Genomic DNA, 8121 nt, shown 5'->3' on the forward strand with positions numbered 1-8121 from the left:
TGGCATATCACGAGTGGAGCTCGATATCTCAACACCTCTTGGTTCTTGTTCTTTCTCATTTTCTTTTGTTTGTTTTTGTTGAGAATGAGGTGGATTAAGGAAGAAAGATAGGAAATGAGAGAGGGAAAAGAAGAAAGGAAAAGGAAGAAAGAACAACAGAGAGAGGGAATAAAGATGAAACATAATAAAGAAAGAGAGAAAGAGAGAGGGAGAGAGGGAGGAAGGGAGGGAGAGAGGAGAATGAATGAGAAAACATGAGGGGGTAGACAAAAACAAAGAGAGACCATAGTCATGCAAGAGGACATTTCATGGTTAAAAGCTTGGTGAAAGAAACTCCCTTCACCTTAACACGTCACAAGGGCCATATTGAATCACATTGATTAGGCAAAACAAAATCCTAGTTGTGCATGGTGCACCTACATACACTTGCAAGTTAGTAAAATTGCAAATTTCTAACAAAGGACTACAAGATGCATAAATAAATAAATAAATAAAATCACAAAACACATAAATATTTTTGAAAAAAGGAGAGACCAAATATTGACAGACTCTAGAAACCCCTAAAATCATAGCTTAGACAAAGAAAATACACTGTGAAAAATGGACCTTATTATCAAAAATATTCTAAAGCTTACACACCATGCAATAGAGACTATGTCACTAAGAGCAGAATTTTGGTGCCGAGAACTGCTTAAAAATAGCTAAAAATTATGAATATCAAGGGAAAAATATTCAACGTCGAAGGCGGCGGCTCGATCTAGGACGATTTTAAGCGCCAAAGTGCTTTAAAGGTGCCCGAGCGACACTTCTTGATTTTTCATAAATTTTCAAACTATCGTGCAGGTTGACAAGAGTTACCGGCCAATGCGGGATGCCGAGCCGGATGCCCAGGATTTTTGAGAGCTCAATTCGGAGTCCGGACGGGGAAATGGCCAAGAAACTAGTTAAGATGCGAAGAGGTGGACATTAGAGTGGCCAAAGTGGGCATGACTTTTGGCAGCCCCCAACATTTTATGCAACATGACAAATCGTGGAGAGAGAGAGGATAAAGCAATATGAGGAACATGCGCCAAAATTTACGCCCAAATGTTGATCATTCTCCTCCCTGCCTGCAAATAACCCACATCACTGATCATTGCCCTTGCTTCCCCCCTGGATGCTGACTCTATCGTTGTGTTTCGCTCCTCGAATGGTGGTCTCTATGAAGAATTCTGATTTCAGTCTTTCTTTCTCCTCCCTCTCTCTCCCCAAAAGGCGGATTCATGTGGTGAAGAAGAAGAAGAAGAATGGATGATGGATGCTTGTCCAATGAAGACCGGATTGCTCCGTGGTTCAAGAAGAATGAAGATTGCTCATTGTGGACTATCATGAGCATTAATGGTGGCTGGAACTCAGTCCCGAGATATGGCAAATAAAAACCCGCAACCCGCAAAGAACGGTAATCTCATTTTTACAAAGGAAATTGATGTTTTATGCAATTTGCTTCATGGATACTTGTTCCCATGGTATGATTATGCATTATAATGTTGTTTACAATGTCTTCCAACTGTTTATGATCAGAAAATCAGAAAATCATAAGTGTTGTGGATGAAATTAATAGTGTAAAACCGGTAAAACATGTGAGATATGGAAAAATTGGGTGTTTTTGATATATCAATGGAAAATGTAATAAGACACACCAACTAAACTAGTGTTTTTGCTGCAAATAAACCTAAGGGCCACAGCCCACAACTCATTTTGAATTTTCAGTCCTTTAATATTTAAAAAAATACAAGAAAAATGGAAAAAATGAAAAAAATAGGGGGAAAATGGATTTTGAGTACCGAAAATTAAGGAAAAATAAGATTCATGTTTGTGGATGTATGGGGGGTCTGAAGTATGAAGTTTAGCCTCAGTTTAGCCCTAACTTTATGTTTTAGTGAGTTTTTATGGCTTTTTATGCAATAAAAATGTGGAAAATGAACCCTAAACCTATGCACCATGCACAACCTAAACGGGTGAGGGGGTATAGTGTATGAAAGGTGTTTAAATGCTGTATGAAATGATGAAAAGCTTGCTGGTTTTTTATGCATACCATTTGGGCTGGTCGATAATTAAAGATTAATAACCTAGTAGCAGGAGGGTTTCCCGGTGCTAGGTTCATGCAACGCTGCATACGAGCGATAGTTGAAAATCATTGAAAGAAATGTTTTCCACATGTACACCAATGCTGATTTTCTTAATTGTTTGAGCACGTGGACATTCACAATTTGCATGAAGCATGAAATGATAAAGAGTATCAGACAATACCTCCTGGATGCATGGCAATTGCTTTCTAGAGGATCATGACCAACGTTGAGTGGGTAAGGTTGTCCAAGTTGTAGGCTAGGCGTTGGGTCTAAGGGGAAAGAAAGTGAGGAATGGTACATTCTTGGATACGATCAATTGGTACCTTGAGTGGAAATGTGTGCGATGTTGTGTTATATGTGTTTAGCGACGCATCGAGGGGCCTATCCCCAAGGTGTAGGAGAGTCGCAGTGAGGTAGCGGCAGTCAGCCGTGGGAGGACATCCTATGTTTGTGTTTCGTGCTACTTGGCAATGTGTTGAGACTCCCTCTGAGGAGTGTTAATTGGGTTAGAGTTGGACTAGGAGACGTGATACAAACACAAGATGTTTAGGAAGATGATGTATGTGTCATCCACGCTCCTGGCCGTGAGGCCGTGGGGTTGTTGAGCACATGATAGAGATCCGGCTAGTGCATGAGCCAGTGCCAGCCCGTTTTAGGTCCCATCAGTCACTAAATGAGCCTTACTAGCTAACAACGACAAATTAGGCAACAAGATTTTTATCACATAGCATACAACACATCGAAGATATGAAAAATTTGGAGAGTGAGAGGTGTCTTCCTCAAAAGCCACCACTTCCTTACCTAAAAATAATCACTTACTAAGAGCATAGTCATGCAAGAGGGGGTAGAGAAAAACAAAGAGAGGGGGAGAGAGGCATCGAGAGAGGAGAATGAGTGAAAAAATGTAAGCGGGTGGATAGAAACAAAGATAGGGGCAACAAAGAAAGAGAGAGAGAGTAAGAAAGATAGGAAATGAGAGAGAGAGAGAGAGAAGAAGAAAGGAACATGCAGAGACAACAAGATAGAGAGGGAATAAACTTGAAAGACAGCAAAGAAATGGGGAAAGAGAGAGAGAGAGAGAGGGAGGGAGAGAGGAGAATGAGTGAGAAAACATAAGGGGGTGGGGAGAAACAAAGAGAGGGACAACAAAGAAAGAGAGAGAGAGAAAGAAATAGAAATGGAATAGAACATAAAATGAAGAGCATAAAGAAAGGTACAAAGAAAGGGGGAGAATCAAAAAAACTGGGAGAAAGCCAAGATGACAATTGACCCTACTTTTTTTGAGTTACAAGAGAAGAAATCCCTTCTCAAATAAATTTAGAAAGAAAAAGAGAATGAGAACAAAAACAAATTGTTTGTCGTAACGTAGATAAAATGGAAAATGATGAAGGTTTTGATGTTCAAGATCGCAAGGCATATCTTAATGAGGGTGTTGAAAGGTGAAAAGGATGAAAGCTTTCTTGGAAGAGCTATGGCGGTAGAGAAAGAGCAAGAAAGAGAAAGAGAGACCAAATGGGAACTCCAATAGTCACAATGTGTGACCGGGCCTTTCTTTATTTAAACTCTTTGTAAAGAATAAAGAATAAAGTGATGGTGATAGGCGCTCACCACCTGCAGTGTGTATTGCACGGTACTGTTAGTGTAGTAATACACGAGCGACTAGGTAGAGGCGCCTTTACCCCCAACAAACTTCCACTTAAAGGAAAATCTGCCCCAGTGAGGAGTGAAAAGAAAAAGAAAAGACAGTACAATGTACACACGTACAACAAGATAAGGAAAAATGTCATCTCATCCAACACCCATCAATCTCCCAAGGAAGGTAAAGCGCTCAGTAATGAGGCTTTTCGTGAGCAAATCTACGGGATTTTTGTCACTGGAGATCTTGACAAGGTCAACAGACTTGTCCTACATGACCCCATGTATGAAGTGATACCTCACCTCAATGTGTTTCGTCTTCACAGGAAAGACCAGATTCTTGGCTAGGTGAATAACACTCATAGAATTTGAATGCAGCGTAGGTATAGAATCAATCCCAAGGTCATGAATCAAATAGCCCAACCATATGGCCTCCTTGCAAGCCTCAATGGCTGCAACATACTCGGTCTCCATGGTAGAGAGAGTCGTACACTTCTGAACCCTGGACATCCAAGAGACAACACCTCCAGCATAGGTGAATACATAGCCAAAAGAATCAGGGCCAAAAATGCTTCAAAAAATGCACTTTTGTTAATCATGGGATTAAGGAAAGGACCAAAGAGAGTTTACCATGTGTACAAGAATACGTATTCTTGTCTCCTCCTTTTTGGAGATAGTAGAGTCAACTCTATGGTTCTCTTCTCTCTTTTAGCCAAAATCTCCAAACTCTAACATGTTTTGATGGTCCCGTAGTCCATACTTAATTATAAAATCTGACAAAACCGGTTATGATAACGATGTTGTGAAGTTAAGACTAACTTTTTTGAAAGTTGGGATATTTTGGCACCCCGATTATATTTTCATTAGTCTTCTCACTATTTCTTCTTTGTTCATTCATCTTTCTCGGTGAGCTTCTTTCTTTGCTCATTTTCCTTTCTCAGTGAGAACTTTTCTCTGTGATTTTAATCTAAGTATGGCATCCAAAAGGCACCCGTCTCATTTAGTAAACTCATGCACTGTCTATGGCCAAGCAGTAGACGGAAAATGGGAGCCCAAAACCTTTTGCATAAACGATTGGGTGACCATGTTGCCCTCTTACAAAGGCTCTCACAAGGTCAAAAGAAGAAAAAGAGAGGATATCAAACATCACTGGAAAGGGTGTATCATTGCTTTCAAAATTATGCATGAAGGGTGGTTAGTTAAAGTGCAACATGTTTACATGGCCAAGGATATGCACTTATCTCCTAATGAACGTGTTTGCCAGTAAACACATTGTAAGTCTTAAGTTGATAACATATTTGATTTTTTTAAAAAATTAAGGTATTAATATTGAATTCTTCGTTGTAGATATATTTCCATCAACAAGTATTGAATGGCAACCTGTGGAGAGTTTGAGTGGAACTTTGAATGCGATTCATAAGGCGTTTGCAGACATTATATATGCTGATGAGACCATCGGTTCTTTCAGTGAAAGAAGAATTTTTATATATTATGCACAATATGTGGTTCCATCTAAAGAGGGGACATATAGACATATTGAGGATTTGTCATTGCCAAGTCTCTCCTCTCTTATTTGGGAGGTTCCTAATAAGGCAACCATGAATAGTTTTAAGTTCAAAATAAATCAAGATATTCAAAAGTCCATGACAGCTGGAAGGATATCAAGAAGAACACGCTTGTCATGGTTTATCCCCTTACATATTTTTGTGGGTTACTTCAAAATAGCAAACTTACAAAGAACAAAAGTATCTTGGATAAGTAGAAATTTTGCAAGCGTTGAACTAGATAACATTATAGGGAAGCTTTGGAAATCTAGAGATGTTGACCATAAGGGCGACACCATGAGGTGTATTGTATGCCCCCAATCCTTGTCTCTGTGTTATAATATAGCACGACAAACTCTTGCTTTGGGTTTTGATTATAGGAGATACAAACTTAAACTAGGCATGTGGATTGCCTTGGATTCAGATACAGATTGCATGCCCTTCAATCTTAAGGTGCAAGTTATAGAAAATGAGGTAAATATCACTTCCAATTGGAATCCTGAATATGTAAGGGATACCTTGGAGATGCTAGACTATACATCCCTAGAATATAAGTTCAAAGTAAATGATAAAGTAGTAGGGAAAAGAGCTGAACGCTTTTCTCTTGTATGAGTTGCTTGCCTCCTTCAATTATAAGCTTTGAGCCATAAAATTGAAAATATTACGTTGGACTAAAAGCTTTTCATTGAATGAAGAGTTACAAAATTGAAGTGTAGATATACAAAGATCTTGCCATTTGTATCTATTTGTCTTCTTTCATCATTGTAACTTCTTCATCACTTTTTGAAAAGATAGATCTTGCAGTTGCAGTGGCTTTTTTTTTGTTGGTTGAAGAATCTAGCTTGGACAAGGGCTCTCTTCTCTTGAGGGGGTAGATGAGAAGATGAATGAGAAAGTGTTGACATTTCTGTCTTTGTGGAGCTTGCCCCACTTATCTTTTCAGATGACTTGCCTTTTGCCTTACTCTTAGTTAAGTATTTATGTGGAGGAGAGTCGGGGTTGACTGGCATGATTGCCCTATCCAAAATTAACTCGATACATCTCTCTCTTATCCACCATGTGTATGAATCGGGGTAATCTTTGCACTGCAAGGAAAATTGTAATAAGTTGTAAGGTGAGTGATAGTTCGTACTTGTAGAGAGTAAAAACAAAGAAATGGAATGATTATAAAATTTGATAATAATGTTGTTACTCAAAATCTAATAACGTTGCTCAAAATAGAATGTGAAAGATACTTACATTAATCCCATCTATCTTGAGAATCTTTGAATCTATTGTCCTACAAACATTTGAAATTACTCTCCATCCACAAGAATACACATCATTTTGTAAGGGCACTTATTGTAAGAGAAAACTATATGGTTTTTGAGGATCAGCAATATCCTCATATGTAGTGTCCAAAAAGGTTACCACCAACCTCCAAGCATTGTAAATGGAAACATGTTATAAAAAAATGACAATAAATAAAATAAGAAATAAACCAAAAAGTGAGGATTTGTATTCAATGCACATTTTTGCTTGACTGTGGATACCCCTAATGTTGGGGTAAAGGCGCCTCCGCCGTGCCGGCCCGTGTATTACTACACTGACAGTACCCGCCACTGCACAGTGCAGGTGGCGGGCGCCCGTCACATCACTTTATTCTTTACATTCATTTTTTAGTGACTAGTAAATAAAGGAAGGCCCGGTCACACATTGTGACTGTTGGAGTTCCCATTTCTTGTCTCTCTCTTTCTTGATCTTGCTCTCCCGCCATAGCTCGTGTGCAAGCTTCAATCCTTCTCACCTTTCAACAGGCGAACTGGTATCAGAGCTTGGCTTCCTCTTACTCAAGCTCGACTCGGTGCTTCTCTACCTTCGCATCGACTCCCTTCACGCATTGGATCTCCATCCCGGCAGCCATATCCGATCTCCCTGAGCTCCCGTCACTCCCTGGCTTCCCGAGCACCTTTCCCGCCTATTGAGGCACTTTCAAGGCATTGATACTAAGGTATTTGATCATTCTTTCAGGGTTTTATTTCAGTCTATAGGTTGCAAACAGCAAGGGCAGCCATGGCTTCAAACCCTTGAAGCTTATTCCCCTCATATTGTGCCTTACACCTATCAAGGCTCAAAGAGGCTTGTCATAAGCCTTTGATAGGCCCTTCTTGAGCCCCCCATTACCCCCTTTTCAGCCCATGTGGAGCAGCAACAAATTTAGCACCAACAGGGCAGATTGCACCATTTTTTTCCAGGCTGTTAGCACTTGTCTACTTGAGCTCCACACTTGGCCATTGCTTCTTGCTCTCTACCTTGATCAAGAGGGCTATAGACTTCATGTTTGATGTCATTCAAGCTTTGGGCATTGGTCTTGATCATTCGGGGCTGATTTCTTCAGATTTGGGACTGTCATAAACTGTCATAACACGCTGAAAACAAGGCAGCACCATTGGCATTAGCATTTGTTGCTTATACTCCATTCTGGTTGTGCTATTTGATGCCCGTATGCGGTCTACATGATGCCTAGTGCCTTGAGAATGTATGCACATGATTATGCCATGATTTTGGCCTAGAATATTGACTGATTTGGGACTGTTATTTACTATTATACAGTGCTGGAAACAGGGCAGCCACACTTGGCATTGGTATTTGATGCTTATACTCTACTCCGGTTACCTTGTTCGATGCCCGTATGCGGTCTACATGATGCCTAATGTCTTGGGAATGTATGCATTCGATTTGCCCATGATTTGGCATTGTTTTTGGGCTGGAAATTGACAGTTTTGGACTGTTTAGAGCTGTTGTATATGAGTGGACTGAAGCTCATTTATCACATGTATTGCTTCTCTATCGAT

The sequence above is a fragment of the Lygodium microphyllum genome, chromosome 22 (genome assembly GCF_053477565.2).
Source record: "Lygodium microphyllum isolate KBCC chromosome 22, Lygodium_microphyllum_v1.1.10, whole genome shotgun sequence".
NCBI lineage: Eukaryota > Viridiplantae > Streptophyta > Polypodiopsida > Schizaeales > Lygodiaceae > Lygodium > Lygodium microphyllum.